The 18916-nt window shown below is 38.5% G+C and overlaps 1 pseudogene; it reads right to left on the bottom strand.

The window, feature by feature from the left end:
• Positions 1–1314: 1314 nt before the first annotated feature.
• LOC146522645 (uncharacterized) lies at positions 1315–4979 on the bottom strand (annotated as a pseudogene).
• Between the last annotated feature and the right edge of the window lie 13937 nt (positions 4980–18916).

The following is an 18916-nucleotide window of genomic DNA, read 5'->3' as shown; positions in this document are numbered from 1 at the left end:
AGTGATACATCAATGTGGTGATACATCACAATAAGAATCACATTTTATTGATGGTATTTTGTATTTAATTTTTTAAGTTAACATGTTCAAAAATGTTAAAAAGCATGTACATTTATGGAAACCATGTTTCTTTGTTGTGTAATTATGAGTATATACTGTAAGAGTTAACAAACAAAAAATAACATTATTCAACAAAGCAAAAAAACAGGAACCATTTCAAAACCTGGCATTAAGGTTAAAGGCAACAAATCTGAATATTATCATTCTACTGAATCTTAATTTTCATTGTCAAAGGAGCTTCAGTTCAGAACTGAAGAAGCTTCTCGGATGAGAGGTGAAACGTCTTCAAGCAGCTTAAAGAAGTCCAGACGCTTTTCTTTGCAAGCTCCTTTGACTACGATGACCTGGATGACTGAGAACCTTCACAGACTTAATTTCCATTCTTTATTTTTTTATTTTATGAATAAGTTTATTAATAAAATAGTGTTCAGATAAATCTAAAAAGATTTTAAAATTTAAATTTATTAAGACAGATCTCACAAATACATTAACAATGCCATGTAGTATCATCCAATAAATATATGCTGGTGGCACATGCTTAATTTACTGGGTAGAGCAAGTGACTCATGTAAATGCTGTAAGTCTCATGCAGAGGCCATTTACTGCCTTCCCTGGTCTTTCTCCCAGTTCATGTCTAATCTCGACAATTATTATTCATGGTAACCATTGATAAACACAGATCAACTCAGATACTGTAGACATGTGAAATGGATCAGAAATCTGTGCTCTTCTTTCTAGTTGCACCTAAGCCCCTTTTCCATTAGTACCTTCTCAGATTACCATGACTCGACTTGGATCAACTGGTTTTTCCATTACAATCCAGTACTACCTAACATGCATGGATGTCGTCAGAGCAATGCATCTAAGCATCCCACGACATAATAATATGTGATACAAATGTATTTTATATTTGTATTTTATTGTACAGCACTTTGGTCAGCCTTGGTTGTTTTTAAATGTGCTTTATAAATAAACTTGACTTGACTTGACTTGAAATGCTACAAAAAAGACAGATGTCGAGGTAAGAATATGCCTGCTTCTCGGTCTGGAACTTTTCGTCAAACACAGGGATCACAGCAGGCGGTTTTAATTTTCGTGAATGAGATGCTCTCATAACTCACTGAGTTACGCTACTGACCAGCCAAGCAGTGACATGCAGTCTGACGATGTCACATTTTAGTACCTGCTTGGATCACTTGGAACAATGTGCAAGCAGGTACTTAAAAACTACTTGATAGTTTGACCTAATGGAAAACCCTGAAAACCATTCAGAACCATGCTGAGTCAATCTGACTATTTACTAATGGAAAAGGTGCTCCACAGGCCAGTGGCCACCCTTTCAGTGTTGAGGATGAATGCATCCTTAACAGGGTGGAATGTCCGTTTGATCCTTGGAGTCAGTAACTGTGTAAAAAGCAAATGGTCACCACTGAATAAAGGCTTCAGAATATGTCTTTCACCATTTTATATTGCTATGATGGCAGTTATTCCCCAACTTTCTGTATTCATGGCAACTAATCAATAACCATTGATTAATGTCCCTAAATGTTAATGAAGCTGTGCTTATGGCCAAACAGCGAGTTTAATTCATTATATAACTCAACTATTTCTAAATTTGGGGAAACCTGCAATCAGCTGAGAATTCTCTTTCACTTGGATTATTGGTGATGAAACATTTCAGGGACACAGAATCAGAAACTATTTAGTATATCAATGCTATCTTGAGCTGGCAAATACCAAACATGTGCTTGGCTCAATAAAAGGATGTTTTCTAATTGAAAATATTATTATTTCTTAGCACTAACCAATTCTTCTATGTTCCTAAAATTAAAAGCAATCTCATAACATTACAAAAGTAAGCAGGATCATTCTAAATGTTTCTATTGCTATGCTAACGTGAAAAAACTTCTAATCTTGAGCACCACTGAATGAGGTGGCCTACCACTAGGTGGAGGACGCCATCTTGGAGACTGACAGATACTCATAAAATCTAACCATTGTCCTGACAAGATTCAGAAACAAGTGGCAGGAATTACAGTGTTAGGGGTCCTGACAGCACAACAATGGATCCCATTTCTATATTACATCAGGATCAAGTTGTTAGCATTTAATGAATAGTGCTGTGAGTGTGAGTGTATGCTAATAAAGTCCAGTCTTAAGGGTTTTCATTTTCTGGATTTAAACAATCACTATGCTGGAAATGCTTAGTTTGATTTAATCATCACTTTCAGTTCAAGCTTCAATAAAAAGCACAAATACACAGATGTTAAAAATCAAAAATCTCCTGTTCAATACGTAAAATTTTCTGAGTCACTGGCTGTTGTTCTTACAGCACAAAGACTTGCCTTCTCTGTAAAGAAACAGCAAAGGTAACACCAGAGTGCTGGGAACATTAAACCACATATTACATGTATTCAATATACATGCATTTGCTCCGGCTGACATGTTGACCACAACCCAAGATAGACCCCCCACAAACCTCACCACCTGTGCTCCCAGTATGGCCAGAATAGTGTAGAATGCCCTGAGTTTGATTGAGCTCTCCCTGTTTGCACCCTGTTCTCCTGGGCCTGGACGGATCAAAACGTAGAGAACAGAAAGGCTGCAGAGGGAGTTGATGATAAAACATAACACCACAAGGCTAAACATCAGGTTTACGAGCAACTCTGTTACCTCTACCAGACCTGTCCCCACGCAGCAAAGCAGCCAAATGCAGACAATGCAGATATTTCTGATTCTGACACCTCTTTCATATTTCAGACTCACATAGGTGATGGGATAAAGCACAGCCAGATAGCGCTCCACAGATGTCAGGATATGGAAGAATGTCTCACCTAACCAGGTGAAAGTAATAAGAGGTATCCCCAAAACATTATGCTGGAATCATATGAATTGATACCATAAATGGTGAAGATACTTCCCAAGTTACAAATCAGCTCCATTACAACCACATGATAGGTGAAGCTGTCAGAGTGACTTATTACAACTGCTGAGGAGGTGCAGCGCTTTCTCCACCATTGCTGAAGACCATGATAGAGGATGAGGATCCAGAGAGGAAAGAGGAGGATGTTGAAGGCGAGACGAGAAAGGCTGTGAAGATGAAAGAGCTGGGTCTGGTGGTCAGGCAGTTGATTTCTATAAGATGGTTAGACATTACCAGGGAAGGGGGTGGCTGAGAGAGAAAGTTGTTGGAGGATGAGGAGCTGGCTGGCATGTCTGGAAGAGAAAGTGCAACTTGAAACACAAGCAGATCAGATGTATAGATTAAAACTTTCTTTTTTTCTTGAAAAGTGATATCACCTCATGTACAAAAACTGGGGTAAAAGTGTGTTTAATGGTATTAATCTTTTTTTGTATTGTCCAAGGGAAATTTTTAATAAGTTAATAGTTAATAGCTTTCTTTTTAATTTGTTTTTCTCAAGTGAAGGGAAGTTCAGTTTTTTTATATTTGAATGCATTGTAATGTTTTCTGGCACAAATAGATTTTTGGCAATGACACAGAGTATTCAAGATTAATATTGCTACTGACACACAGTACTTAATATGTATGGGCCTAACAAAATAGACTGAACAAAGAACAGAAATAGAAAGATCATTACAGTAATGAAGTTCTAGTAATTAAGTGGTCAAAAAAAGAAAACCGTGTGGTAAAAAAAAAAAAAAAAGTGGCAACCTTTGTATTTTAATCCTAAATATTTTTTTTCATTATTCTAAATCAATGAGCAGTTTATTTTGGTATGTTAGAAATAACAAAATACTATAAAAATATATATAACAAAAAGAAAACCAAAGTAGTTTTCTCATCTCCAGTGTAAGTGACTTGTTGTCCAGCAATTGCATTTACTGTACTTGACGATTTCATATTTTGCATGAGATCAGACTGGGGAACAATGATTTGCATTGCATTCAGGGAAATGTAAATCAGGAGGAGAAATTGATTTACACAAACGTGTAAGAGCAGGACTTTTTGTTATCAAGAAACACAAATAATAGACTAAATATCTATGGTACACAAACTGCAGTGAGACTGTGTCAAAGATTTGAGATCTTTTCTGTTGTCTACATGGGTAAATAATATGATTACATGCAGCTTTAAGTTTAAAACCTCCCATCAGTCAAGTAAAGAACAATTTTTTAACTGAATCAGCCAGAATTCACCTGATTAGATAATGTCCATATAACAAAGAAAATATGCAAACCCCACTATGTCAAGTGTTTAATGATCAGTGTTTCCACTCTATCTACACACTATGTAGCAAGTTTCATGTTCTGTGATATTACAAGACAATTTTAAAAATGCACAAAATACTATGTAAAATAAACTAATAACACACAAACCTGTGTTTTTGTCTGAACTTCTTTATCCTGTATCTTGCCTTTGTGGTGTCTGTATTGTGTTGAACGAATATTGCAGCCCCCCTCTATTTCTGCATGCATTATTTGCATATATATATAAAAAAAAACACTAGATGACAGACACATCCAATGTGATAAATGAGTGCAGCAGGGTTGCACTGTGCTATGGTGCTTAGCACTGTTGTATCACAGCAAGAAGGTTCAAATCCATCATCTGACTGGGGCTTTCCTGTGTGGAGTGCATGTTCTCCCCATGTCTGCCTGGGTTCCCTCCAGGCACCTGGCTTTCTCCCACAGTTCAAAGACATGCAGTTAGTGGGTTAGTGATTCTTATTGCGCATAGGTGTGAATCGTTGTCAGTCTCTCTTTGTTAGCCCTGTGACAGATTGGCAGCCTGTCCAGTGTGTACCTGTGCTTAGTACTCATCAATTCAGAGATGGTCACTCACTTTTCACATAAATGGCCTCCCTAACTCCCCGCTCAAACCAGCGTGGCTCTCTGTCAAGAACATGGACATCCTCATCACTGAAAGCGTGGCCACTGAGAAGAGGGTGCCTCATCATCTTTCACTGTCTCACAGTACAATGCTGTGATTACAGTCATTCCTTAACTCACTGTGTATGGTACTAATGCCAATGATATATGGTCATCACAATGTTTATGTTAACGATCATGAAACTGACCTCACAGCCCATTGTTATTCAGTGGTGCTAGTTTTGGTCATTATGCAAATGTACTGTTTATAAAGATGGAGAGAAACAGGAAGGAGAAGCCAGAAAGATGCCAAGGAGACTGGCCCTGTCTGTGGAACTGGTGCCAGATACAGTGGAGGAGTTGTCTGCAGTAAGAAGGCCTTTCACAGCAAGACACAACCAGTGGAAGCAAGTGATTTCTGTGATGTTGGTTCTAGAGCATCCATTTCAAGACTGTTGTACTTGTTGTACCAGTGTGTGAATGTGTGTGTGAATGGGTGGATGACTGGATGTGTAAAGCGCTTTGGGGTCGTTAGGGACTAGTAAAGCGCTATACAAATACAGGCCATTTACCATTTGTGCATATGTATTATATGTGTGTGTACGACTCGGGTTTTTGTTAGCTTTTTTCTCATTCTCATTTCTCAAATCTGGGACTCTCCACCATTTGACCCTTAGAACTGAAGAAGCCTCTCGGACGAGAGGTGAAACGTCTCCAAGCAACTTAAAGAAGTCCAGACGCTTTTTTTCCTTAGACTTTTTTCTCATTCTTTCTCATTTTTATCCTAAATAAATTGTATTTGGCCCTTGAGTTTTGTACTGTTGGGCTACTATGAACCCTTTATTTAAAAAAAAAAAATTTCAATGGTCTCCACCTGATGGAAAGGGGACTTCCCTCTCCCTTTCCCCTCATTACACAGTGGTTACCAATGTTGCCCACAGTAAGAAGGTTGTTGGTATCTGTGTGGAGTTTGAACGTTCTCCTTTTGCCTCCATTTGTTGTCTCCAGATACTTTCTTCTATCTGAACCCCAATGGGGTATCCTCATAACCATCTGAACTGCTTATCCAATTCAGGGCTAAGAAAATAGATGGATTGCTGTCAGCACACTATTGAAAAATGCAAGATCACACTTTGGGATTTATAAAATTAATGTCTAATGATCTTCTACCTATATATAGAGCAGGAATGTTAAAACTAATTTTAAATCAAGGATAAAACCCACATTGATCTTAAGTGGGCTGGATGACAAAAACTCCACTTTGTGTCAGTGTAAAGATGCTTAACTACACATTTAATCCCAAAGATATCTTGATATAAGATAAAGAAGTTAGACTGCATTCCAAACTGTCCCATATTTCAAATCAAAGTTTTAGTTAATTGATGATTTTATTTTTATTTTTTTACCAAAATTTCTATGGTAGTAAAAAACATGAACTTTTCTGTTATTCTATTGTTAATCTATTTCTTTAACACTTCTGGCACGATCGGGTTGTAAAGCCTCCGATTTCAGTTTAATAATACTGCAATATTTCCCCTGAACATTTAAAAGCTGTCCAGAGTACCCTGGAGAGCTACTTAACGTCTGAGTTAAAGTTTAAAACTAAGGAGTGCTGTGCTTTGTGGTGCCTTTTAAGATGCATTAATGCTCATATCTAAACAGCAATGACGTTAGGTGTTATTATTATTGTAGAATTTCATTATTAAATGTTACTGTAAATACATCAAGACTGACAAGAAGACTTTTTTGAGTACCTTTTTATAACAGTTACTGATAGATCTGATGTTTTCGATGTACATAAGACCAAATGATCTTGTGAACATAAAAATTACATACATATCACCATCTATACATTATACTGATGTGTTACTCAACTGAACACATACAATGATACAATGGCTTCTCAGATTGTAGTCTTTTGTTGCCATCTGCTGTCCGTTGTATGATTCAGCACCTGCCATCCTGGAGAGTCAGGAGGTTCCCACATGTAGCAGATCAACTACAGCTTACATCTTTATAGGCTTTAACGGAGATTGAGAGTAAATGTTTATGGGATTCATTTTTATTGGATTATTTTTATTGCATCCATACATACATATAATATAGCAAGAAATGTCAAAAAACTACTCTTGGCATTCTTCTGTCAGACGGTTGTCTGCAGTAATTGTGCCAATAGTTGCAATAGTGGAGCATTAATTTCCAGTTTTTAAAACTAATGTGATGTGTCATTGCTTTTACTTTTTTTGACAAGGCACCCGATTTATTTATTGTGCCACCTTTCACAGAGTGTAAGATGTTCCTGTCATTACAGGTCTTTGTCTTTGCCAGAGTTTCATTGTCTGTCTTTGTGTACTTTGCTTAATGATCTTTTGCACTACCCTCACTACTATGCCCTGTGTTTAGTCTGCCACATGTTTTTAATTATCATCAGTCTTCTCATTGTATACCTGCAATTGTTCACCTTTGTTGGCGCTATATAAAAAAGAATTGGATTGAACTGAACAGATTAGCACTGTTGCCTCACAGCACCCTGTGATCATGATAAAAATAAGGGGAAGAGAAAGGATGGATGAACTGAATTGTTCTCTTACCCATACTGAAATATAGGAGTCCATACCTGGCTAGTGCACATCTTAAATAGAAGCTGTCGAGCTTTGACAGTATGTTGATGTCAGCTCATATTAGCTCTCAAATAACAGGTTAATATACAAAAACTTGTAATCATGGCTCGTTAACAAAATCTGTGAGCCTTATTTATCTATAACGAAATATATTCCATATAAAGATTAGAGGTGGGAATCACCATACATCCCACGATAAGATATTATCGCAATACTTAACGCATGATACGATATTATTGCAATTTTTTTAAATATTTTGCGATATTCAGATTCTGTACATAAAGGTCAACTTTATCAATATTCATTTTATCTAATATCAAAGTCTCACACTCAGTCTTTCTCTCATTTCAGTTTTATTGTTGACAAACTGAACGGTTTGTATTACAGTCTAGTCCAACTTAACTGAACGCAACCATCTGGTACAATTATAGCTATTCTGAACTATGCAGTTTATGAAAACTATGCAGCCCATTCAGCAACTGAAGAATTTGAAAGTAAATTAAAACAAAATATAATTTTACATTAAATAAAAAAGTCTTGTCTTAAATTAAAATAAGTAAACTGTCATGTTTATTGCTGCCAAAAAAAAGTTAAACACATTTGGACAGTGAAGGAATGTCAGGATTCTTGCTCAGAAAAAGGATCAACATGCTCTGAAGTCAGAGCACAAAAAACATTTTGTAACAAAATATCGATTTCTGCTGTCCCTGTATCGATACATTATTAGCAAACAAAATATCACGATACTACACAGTATCGATTTTCCCCCCACCCCTAATAAAGATGTTGTTTGATGCTGTAGTACAACACTGACATAGAGTGTTGGTTGTTTTTTTTAAACCCCAAAAAAATCTTCCATCTGAGTGTCTTGCTGAACAGCAATGTGCTGTAGCCCAACACCAAGGATGATTTTTCTCTCCCTGCCTGGATGTTACTATAAGTGTGTTTATATAATTCTTCAAAAATCTCTTTAATGTCACTTCCCACATTAATCACTGCAGCTGCCAGCCTAAAATTGCTCTTCAGCTCCCAGCGGCTACAGCAGCCACTTGGGTTACTCAGCAAATGTGATTATTTCTGCCAAAATAAATGTAGTGGAACTGAAACTGCCTCTTTTTTTCCACGTTGGTTAGTTATCCTGGACTCTTCCTCACTTTGTTCTCTCTTAAGCAAGCATGCATTTACATCTTGCCACCATATCTGTCCGCTCTCATTTTGCAAATGTAAAATTGAGCTGGCATTCATCAGATGAAAAAAAACCCTCTTCCGCTCCTCCCTCTCCTGTTATCAAGCATAATGGGCACAGGAAGTCGGGGGTTGATGGGATTGGCGCTGCTGTGTTCTCACGATGGGACGTTAATCTGTTTCCCAGCTCAGGTGAAAGGAGGACGGCTGATAACCTTGTGTGGAAGCCAGAATATAATACAACATAACAGAATTTGGTTTGTCTGCCTTTATCTTTTTTTCACCCTCTCACCGCCTGATATCGATGCTCAGCAGTTTCACTTGCTCCTGATAAGTGATGCCTATCTTGGTATTTGCCCAACACTTAACTCGGTTAAATTGAAATATTATTAGAAGCAACACTCCCCTCAATACCTGAATCACAGCCAAACATCATCTTGGAAAACCTTGCTCATCTTTCACCACTAACAGGTCAGCATGCTTCAGAGGTAAGTGTCTGAGGGAACAGCCTGAAAACTATGAAAATTACCATAACTGACACTTGGTAACATATTTTACTGTTTGCAAATATTGATCACATTTTTGCTAATCTCACATCCTGGCTTTTGGTCGCTTGATGTTTATGATAACCCTCTATTTGACAAACTGTTCAAATGTATTTTATTTTTATGGGTGATAACGTCTGGTAGTGGGGCCTAGAAAATCACATATGTGACCAGTACCTGCAGATTACACATCTTCACCGAATCTTCATCTCAGCTTTAGTTTTATGGCTTTAGCCCTCATAGTTTCTTAGACTCTAAAATGAACATATGTAGAAGAGAGTTATTAGCTAATTCTGCAGAGGAAGCATGCTCATAACCCAGAGGTCAATGGACCAAAACCAATGAGTGGTTCTGATTGTCGGGTTTATCACTAATGGAAGGGAAGTGGCAATAAAGTGAAGAAGAGTGAGGAAAGTAAACTCCCTAAATGCAGAAAAGATCAAGGAAGAGGAATATACAACACACTCCAAAATACACTTCCTTCCTACATCAGTGAAGGTACCATCTGGTCTCAATTGATATCATCAACAACTTCTAGAGAAGTGCAGTTGCAAGGATCATCATTTCAGTTACAGTGTGACAAGGAAGCATGGCCCGCACAGTTCATCTCAGGAGCATCCTTCCAACCTCAACAGGATATTTACACCACCAGGAACATCAGGAGGACCCACAACATCATTAAGGACAGTACACTCCCCTGACATGAGAATGTTCTCCAGAAAGTAACATGTGAAAGCTGCTACTATCTGCCCCTCAGTTTCAAAGTAAAGAGATCTCTAGTGATCATTTGAAGAAGTGCGCACAGAAAGCGAGCTTGCAGTACTTTAATGGTCTGTTTACGCTGCTGTACGACACAAATGACGTCACATCTGCTGGCACAAGCTGGCACTTGGCGTTGTTTCAGCCACTTGGGCACCTCTCACATTTTGTAACCTTGCAATCAGATCAAGGACACAAGAATACAATCACGCTGATTATTACTGCCATTTGAATGACGTGACAGTACAGAAGTTCACAGATAAACAATAAATGAATAAATTGTAAATTATATAGAGGGAAATAATGAAACATTTGGAGAAATTTGGGGGAAAACTTTCTTGATTTGGGTTTTAACTTCTTCTCCTCATTTATCAGTGCTTGTCTGAGTGATGACACCTATCATTCAGGAGAATGCTGCAACCAGCACAACCAATAACTGGCCCATTGGATCGAGCTGAACTGTGCTCTTCTTAATGTGTTTAAACTGGGATGCTTTCTTCACCCTGAGTAAATTGTGTGTCCAACCAAACTCAAGTATTTTTTTTTAATGTTTACCACACCAAACATGAAAACAAAAATGAACAATGAAACAAAGTATCAAACAGCAGCCTTTGGTTGTCATTTTATGCTTTTATAGGTTGGATCAGAAAACCAAAATAATGACCTAAAAAATAGATAAAACGACTCTATGGAGATTTGAGTAACTGAACAATACATTAAAATGAGAATTATCATAAAAGTGACTGTTCCTGGAAAACCACACATCTTTACCTTATCTTTAAAAAGCTTTTCTCACACATCCTTGGAAAGAATTGGGCACACCCAGGAGATATATGCATAGGCTTAAATCTTCATTTGAACTTTTCTTTTTTTGTTGTTTCTTTTCCATCCATCGGTGTACGTCTGAAATCACACAATCTACAAGTATTTTGTTTATGATGCTGAAATGTAGTTGTGAGACAAAATGCATAGATAGACATAAGCCTGTGTGTGTCTCTCTGAAATATCATAGCAAGGTGACTTTGTTGTAATCCACTAATTAGATTTTTTTTTCCTTTTTCATTGAGAACAACTCCGCCGGGAGACAGAGACCGAACAAAGGATGGAAGAGTGGGAGGATAAACGACAGAACAGGAAGTGCAGTTTTGAAAAAGTGGAAGAAGTGACACAGAAAAGATGGAAGAGAAGAGCGAGAGACAGAGAAAGAAAAGTGTTTCTAATCCTCCAGCCGGCTGAATTTTCCCTGCAAAGTCTTCTATTCACATGAGACCAGCTTTATGGTGTTATGTAAAGACCTCATGGAGTTAAGAGCCATTTCTTCTAACCTCTGCCCTCTACCAAAGATATCAAGCTTGCAACTATTTGAACACACCCCAGAGGCCACTCAGTAAGGAGATTATGTGTATACACTGATACAGAGAGCATCAGACAGGCTTGAACTGGAACGACAGCTGAAATGTGCAACTTATTCTACAATAAGCAGAATAAATCTGGTAACTGTGGGTAATGTAACATCAGCACTAGTTAAAGAACCTATTAAACTTCATGTAAATGTAAACTTTCATACCTAGAGCGTAATTGGAGGATATTAAGTGATATTTTCTTTTTTTTACTTCTGTGACTTTCTTTTTAAGCACATTTCACTTTAAGGGCTTAGATTGAGGCCATATTAGGGTATACATCTTTCAAAAAAGTGTGTATATGAAATATGATGGAAAAAACACAAACTTGAACAAACATTTATTTATGCGCATTTTCACTGACTGACACTGGCACTTTTTGAAGTGATGCTAAATGATACAAAAATAAAATAAATAAATAAATAAAATCCCCTTCTCAATATCTCCGACTTCTGGTTTCTAATTAAATAAACTTGGAATCTGACTTTGCCAGTGCAGAAATGTTCTGTGCTTCTGTTGTTGAACTTCAGCTAAAGTTTGGTGACAGTTTCAGAGTTTTTCTGAAAAATCACTTCAACGTTTGATCAAAAAGAAGCTGCAGTGATTTGTAATCAATTGCAGATTATACATAAAACAATTGAAACGGGATCAGAAAATCAGGGCAGATGCAGAAATGGAAAGATCATTTATATTTTAGAGAAACTGACAGGAGCATGAAATGGGTAGCGTGTCCTCTCTGAGTCGTGTTACAGTATAAAAGCGCAGCCAGATTAAGATTGCTGTTGTTGCTTTTAGACTGATCTGTGATGATGATGATGGCATAATCGCTGCAGTGGAGATTTAATCAGGTCCATGTTCCCGTCTGTCCATGCCAAAATCATTTTCATTGTCGGTGAAATGATGTGTGCGCTTAACGTAGCTCTCTGTGTCATTCATTTATTATTACTATCATGATTATTATTATTATTCCTTAGCACTACATTTAATTTCATATCCATCTGTCTCTTCACCTTTAAAGCTTTTGGCTTTGTTTCTCCAGTACTAAATCTTCACTCTTTAATTGGGTGTTTTCATGACAAGAGCAATAAAAGCTACCCTTTTGACACACACACACACAAATGAATAAACAAAACACTTGTGCATGTACATGCCACATGCACTTGCAAGCCTAATTAGCTGCTTGTTAGAGCAAAGCAAAACAGTGAGGTAAATCTCCCAGTTTAACCAGAATGTCACGGTTGATGCCCCCCCTCACCCTCCCACCAATGGAGAAAAATAAGAAAGAGATGGCAGGAGGAAGAGATGTTATTGAGGAGAGAGGAAATGAAATATGAAACAAAGAGCGAAACGAGGACAAGGAAGAGACAAGGAGATGTAGGAAAGACAGAAGAGGAGAAGCCATAAATTAATGGGATTAAGAAAGGCGTGAAGGAGGATGTCCTTCTAGATTAATCTTCCTGCATGACATTTTTTGAAGTGAGATAAATTCTTTTATTTAATCAAATTTCAGAAGTTTCACTAAACAGATCCCTTTAAATTCATTTCCCTCAGAATGTGATGACACATTTGTTTTCTGGGTGTCGAGTAAAATCTAAATGTATCTAAGGTGAATACTGAAATTAATGCAGAAAAAGGAGAAAAGGAAGATATAAAACAAAAACAAGGTTCTGTTTAACTGGTACTTTTGTTTCTGTAGTGCAATAAAGAGATTCACCAGCAGGTGAAGCTAAAGGTAACGCAACTAGAAAGAGAGCAAACGTTTCAGTTTAGGCAATCTTCCTCCTTTCACCCTGTAAAGTAATTTTGACAGGAACTAATTAACTTAATTAATTAAATTAATTATCTTATATTAAGGATGTTTTGGGCTCTGGGTTCCCAGGACCAAGTCCTTGAAAGATTAAAGAACACCTTGAACATTATATCTACCAAGCATCGAGTGCTTGACTCTTTGCACGTGAATCTTTTAAATTCAATGAGAACTGAAGGAGATTTAACAGTAATTCAATGCTCCAGATCAGCTGTTAATCATAATTTTAATTACTTTTACGTGTAACCGGACACTACGTTTGCAAAGTAGAAGCTTCAAAGAATGATAAAACAGATTTTATGATGAAAAAAGATTGATATACTTTTTTAATGATCCCCGTCAAATGTGCAGGCTCAACTTGGGCAAAAGAAAGAGTTTCTTCTCCGATATTTATCTAGTCTATGAATTGTACTGGGTCAGAAAAAGTGATGGTTAAAGGGAAAACAGAGGGACTAATATTGCAGTTATTGTGCAGTGTGCTTGCAAATATATACCGTACAGCATCCACCCTTATGGCTCTGCTTTACAAATGAGATAAGGAAAGAATCTTCTCCAAGTAAAGTTTGGGGGGGAAAAAGCAAAGATAGTTGAGCGTAACAACGTGATTTGACACTAAAAGGTTCTTTTCTCCTTTATCTGCTGAAGGCAGAAGTTTCTCTGAGCTGACGTTACATTCAGTTTGACACCTGCGTGTATGAACAAGGGGAAGTTGGGACATCAAAACAATGTGGGGAACCAATTATCCAAGATGCACTAATGCAAGCAAAATACTTCATTCTCGCCTCGAGATCAACTCAACTGCCTCAACACTGACAGCCCTTTGAAGTGTCTGTTATTTATTTATTTATCGAGTATAATAAACTGAGATTATATAACAGCCAAAACAGCAGCATTTCTTTGTGTGCTTTTTTTATGCATACAATGATTCACATTCCACAAAATGAAGTTGTTTTTTATGGCTTTGTGTGATTTCATTTACTGTGCTTTTAGTAAATGGATTGGAATTGTTTGTATGCTTTTATTGTGAAAATTCCTCTTTTTTTTGTTATTGTAGTTAATTCACTTTAAATTTAATGAGCTGCCCCAAGTCAGTGCAGCCCTTTAAGAGAGATGAGCCAGAGAAGGAACGGAAGAGAAGAGAGATGGATCGCAGTGAAAGCTGGAACACTGAAGCCACGGTTGGGAGGCAGTTAGAGGAGAGCTGTTTAGTCTTAGGGTGAGAGTCAGACAGAAGGAACGGGGGGAGCTAAGAGTGGAAGCTGCAGGCAGCAGTGGCCCAGTCTGATGACAGTGAGTTGGCGGTGTTGTCCTTGACAAACCGGGGGGGAGATGAGTAGAGAAGGAACTACAATAGTTGGCAAAGTTCAGAAGATGGAGCCACCGAGACTGGAGAGGAGGCCAGTATGTCAGCAACCCCCGGTAATTGTTGAACAACCCCGCACAGTTTGCCCAAGAGACCACATGACATACAGAGAGACAGGAAATGACTGAGTGTATTCTCCAGCTGCCCAATTTTAGGGATATTTTAGGGATTTTATATAGTGTTCAATAGAAAACTATAAAGCCACAATTCAGTAATGATGTGCAAAACTCTTTATTTGGTGTCTGAACACAGCAGCATTTTTCCCAAGTACAAAAACAAAATGAGAAAAAACAAATTGCCCCTTTGAGCAATAGGGCTCATTTGAAAGAGCAAAATTTAGTATTGTGGTCTAGACAACCCAAAATCTGATGTCCCCATATGTGGACGCCAGGTCCTAGGAAGTTAATTCCTCATGGTGCAGTCCATTTCAACATGACAGCATCACACAGTTGTTGTAGATTTGTCAGCTGCAAATCCATGATGTGAATGTCCTGATCCACCACATATTGACTTTAGAGTCCATTCAAGACACCCGTTTGAGATGATCTGAACTTAGCAGTGTGTCATCATGCTGCAAGCAACCATCAGAAGATGGCAAACTGTGGTTTGTAAGAGATGGACACAATAATGTACACATTACCCAGAGAGCTGTGGCATTTAAAAGGTGATAAGGGCGACCAAAGTATCCATCCGTCCATCCATTTTCATCAGATGATCTTAGCTTAGGCTACTGTAAGGGGTGTCCTCAGGCCAGCTGAGAGATACAATCTCTCTAGCATGTCCTGGGTCTGCCCCGTGGCCTTCTTTTGGTGGGACATACCTGAAACATGTCAACCAGGAGGCGCCAAGCGTCCTTGTCAGATGCCCAAACAACCTCAACTGGTTCCTTTCAGTGTAGAGAGTAGTGGCTCTACTTTAAGTCCCTCCCAGATGGCCGAACTCGTCACCCTATCTCTGAGGGGAAGGCCAGCCACCATGTGGAGAAAGATTGCATTCTTCAGTCACCACCTAAAGCTTGTGACCACATGGTCACAGAAGCAAAGTGTGCCAATAAAATATCCCCCAGATAATTTTATCACACAGCCTGGATTGTCTTGAACCACTAGTAAAGGGGGGATGGATCAGAGTTTTCACGTTTATGTCAAATTCTGACTCTCGCATCCAAATTTTGCAGCAAAAATCCCTTATCAGATCAAGCAAGGTTTTCCAGATGTTCTGTGGTGTGCCCCATAGCCTCAGCTACTCAATTTGATCACAAATTGTTACCCAGATTGTACGTTGTGTAACACACTTCAGGAGCAATGACGTGCGTTCCTTGAACAACCCCAGGAAATATGTTTGGATATCATGATGATAACATGATATCATAGTGTCCAGGAAAACATGTGATCGTAATGGGCTCTAAACCACTCTGACTGGAAAGATGTGGAGACTGAATCACTATCAGATGAATCAGCTGTTAATTTCTGTGTATACTGTAAGTTTGTTCACCAATGATTATCCATTACAGCGAGGTTAACCGGGTCTCTTGGGAACAAATTGCTTTTGTGATAAGATTGTTTGCCCCATATGGCCTCTGAACAGCAAGCTGGTCTTTTCATGTTTGAGAAAAAGTAAGAGTCATAAAGTCATACAGCCGAGATGGATTAGTGAAAAATTATAAACACACATATTTCTTACTCCATTTATTATAAAGATGCAGGTTGCCTTCTGCCCTTCTGCTTTTATGGTAGCATACCTAAAAGTGTGTGTGTGTGTGTGTGTGTGTGTGTGTGTGTGTGTGTGTGTGCTGGTTAAGCTCAGAATAATCTATCGGAGCCAGATTCTACTTGCTTGTTCGTCGCAACGCTTTGGTTTAAACGAGCCGCTATTCTGGAAAATGTCACACACTTGTAGAGATGAACAACCGTCTCTCGCCTCCCTCCGCTCTTATATCTTTCCACTGTTTTATCCATCTCTCACTTTTAACCCCCCACCCCCACCCCCCCACCCAACCCCCAACCTGGCTCTGTTATACATCCAGCTTTTCTGCTACTAGTCTAGGCCTCCTTCCAGTCCTTTCCCTTCAATTTGTTCTTTCGTCATCTTTTAATGTATTTTCAATTCCTTCATCTAGCAATTTTCTCGCACGCTGTGACGCCCCCCCCCCAAACACACACACACACACACACACACACACACACACACACACACACGCACAGATAGACTCAATTCCACTCATCTCCTTTTTGTCCCCTTTCTCCTTTCTAGGCCTTATTTCTAACTCTTCTTCTTCTTTTCATCTTATCCTCCTACAATTGTTCCCTCCCTGTCTCTCTTTCCTTCCCTCTCTATCTTTCCATTCATCTCTTCATGATGATCCAGTAATTGAATCAGGCGTCCCATGGATACCGACTCCCACACACTGGGCAGAACAAACACACACACACACTGTCCAGGAAAAGCAGGGGCAATGGCAGAGGCACCAGGTGTCTGCGTTATGATGGATTATACTTGCTACCATGCACACACACACACACACACACACACACACACACACACACACACACACACACACACACACAAATGTATTCATTCTTTCCTTTTGGAACATTTAGCATCAGATGAGATGAGCACAGGGAGTGAATTTGGTACGACATCAGTGTATTTGGAGTAGCTGAACTGTTACATTTTGGTCTACAAAGGCAATGACGTCAATTCTAAAGAAGCAGTTTTCTTTTTAGAGTTCGAGTCCACATTTTGTGTGTGCACAGGACAAATGTTTCCCCAGAATAAAAAGACACTGAAATCATGTTGCATTTCTAACTTTATGGTTCTCGTCTCTCTGTCCCCCCTCATGGTAGAGACAAAAGAGAATGTGGTGGCTAAGACCTGCTAGAGTAAGTAAGGTCAGCTTTACTCTGGGTAAACCCCAATACCAAACAAGGTGCTTCTGCAAGACCACCACAGAATGTAGTCTCACATCAGTCTGGTCTGTGCTGCTGTATTTAAAGATTTTAAAAGAGAAAAGAGAGAGAACGTCTTCTTGCATTTTTTAATGTATATTTCATACAATATCCAAACTTTTTTGGTTAATTGGGGTTGTTTTTAATCAATATATTAAGTCTTGATGGGACACCAAGTCTTGTTGAAAACAATAAGAACTCATGGCCAGGTGGCAAACAATATCACCTCACAGCAAGTGTATACCAAGTCTGCATGTTTTTCCTGTTCTTTTTTGGTTTCCTGTCTGAGATTTGACCTTTACAGTCTTCCAAACATCCTAAGGTAACTGCACAATGCTTGCTCAATGCTCCTAATAATTAAAATTAAATATTATTAAATACAATGGATCCCTTTAAGGGAATCAATAAAGGCTAGCTTCAATTTTACATCAAGGTGGGAGAACACATGATTGTCTCAGTCTTGTGTAACTGCAATCTGTGTGTACACCTGTCTGAGGCGTCTGAGGCCTGTCTAACTCCAGTGAACCAGATTTGGTTCAGCCTGAAGTCTTTAACTAGTGCTTTACATGTTTTTTTTAAAGATATTCCTGGATTTTCTTTTACAGTTTCAATGGTTTGTAATTAGAAAATAGATATTCTCTTTAAGTATTAACAACTTCTTGCACCACAAGCCGCTTTATGGCATTAGTGTACCTCTGACAGGACAGCAGTCACCATGAAAATTACAACCAGCTGCAGTATAACACTTTACACACACCTGTGACCTCTTATTATGAATCTTTACCATCCATCAGCTGGTGCCATAGGGTAAGAGGTGGTGGGGTACATCCTGGACAAGTCGCCAGTCCGTCACAGTAAATCTTTACCCGTTGATCATTAGGCATCAGAAAATCAACAAGGCACCAGTTTTGTTTCAAATAAAATAAAATGAAAATAGTTATCTTCTCAAACTTATCAGTCTCTATTTTCTGTAGTTCATAAAGGGGACTGCTACTGTGCCCTTAATTAACTACAAGAGGTCACCGTTTAATTTCAGTGCACGTCTAACTGGACCTTTGCTTCAAAGCCTCCTTAGCATTCAAGCTGCACCCTCAAATTTCTAGCTGGCCTCTGCACTTGAGACCCGCCCCCTGGCAATGACTGACAGCTCTAATTAGCAAGAAGAGCATGGACGAAAGTCTCTAAACACTGTCCAGCATCAAATAGAAAACTTCAGCTAGTCCTAAGGATGGAAGAGAAATTTAAAATGGAAGAGAAATTTAAAAGCAACCTTCAAAAGGGTCAGTAATGATCAGATTCCAGGCACCTATTAGTTGCCTACTAATGTTTAAACTATAGGGAGAGGAACAGCAAAAGTAATGCAGCTGATTAAACTGTGCAACTGCTAAACAAATCCACGAC

Source organism: Neolamprologus multifasciatus, chromosome 3, assembly GCF_963576455.1.
Source record: "Neolamprologus multifasciatus chromosome 3, fNeoMul1.2, whole genome shotgun sequence".
Lineage (NCBI taxonomy): Eukaryota > Metazoa > Chordata > Actinopteri > Cichliformes > Cichlidae > Neolamprologus > Neolamprologus multifasciatus.
Note: the sequence above shows the minus strand (reverse complement) of the source record. Positions and strands in the feature narration are given on the sequence as shown.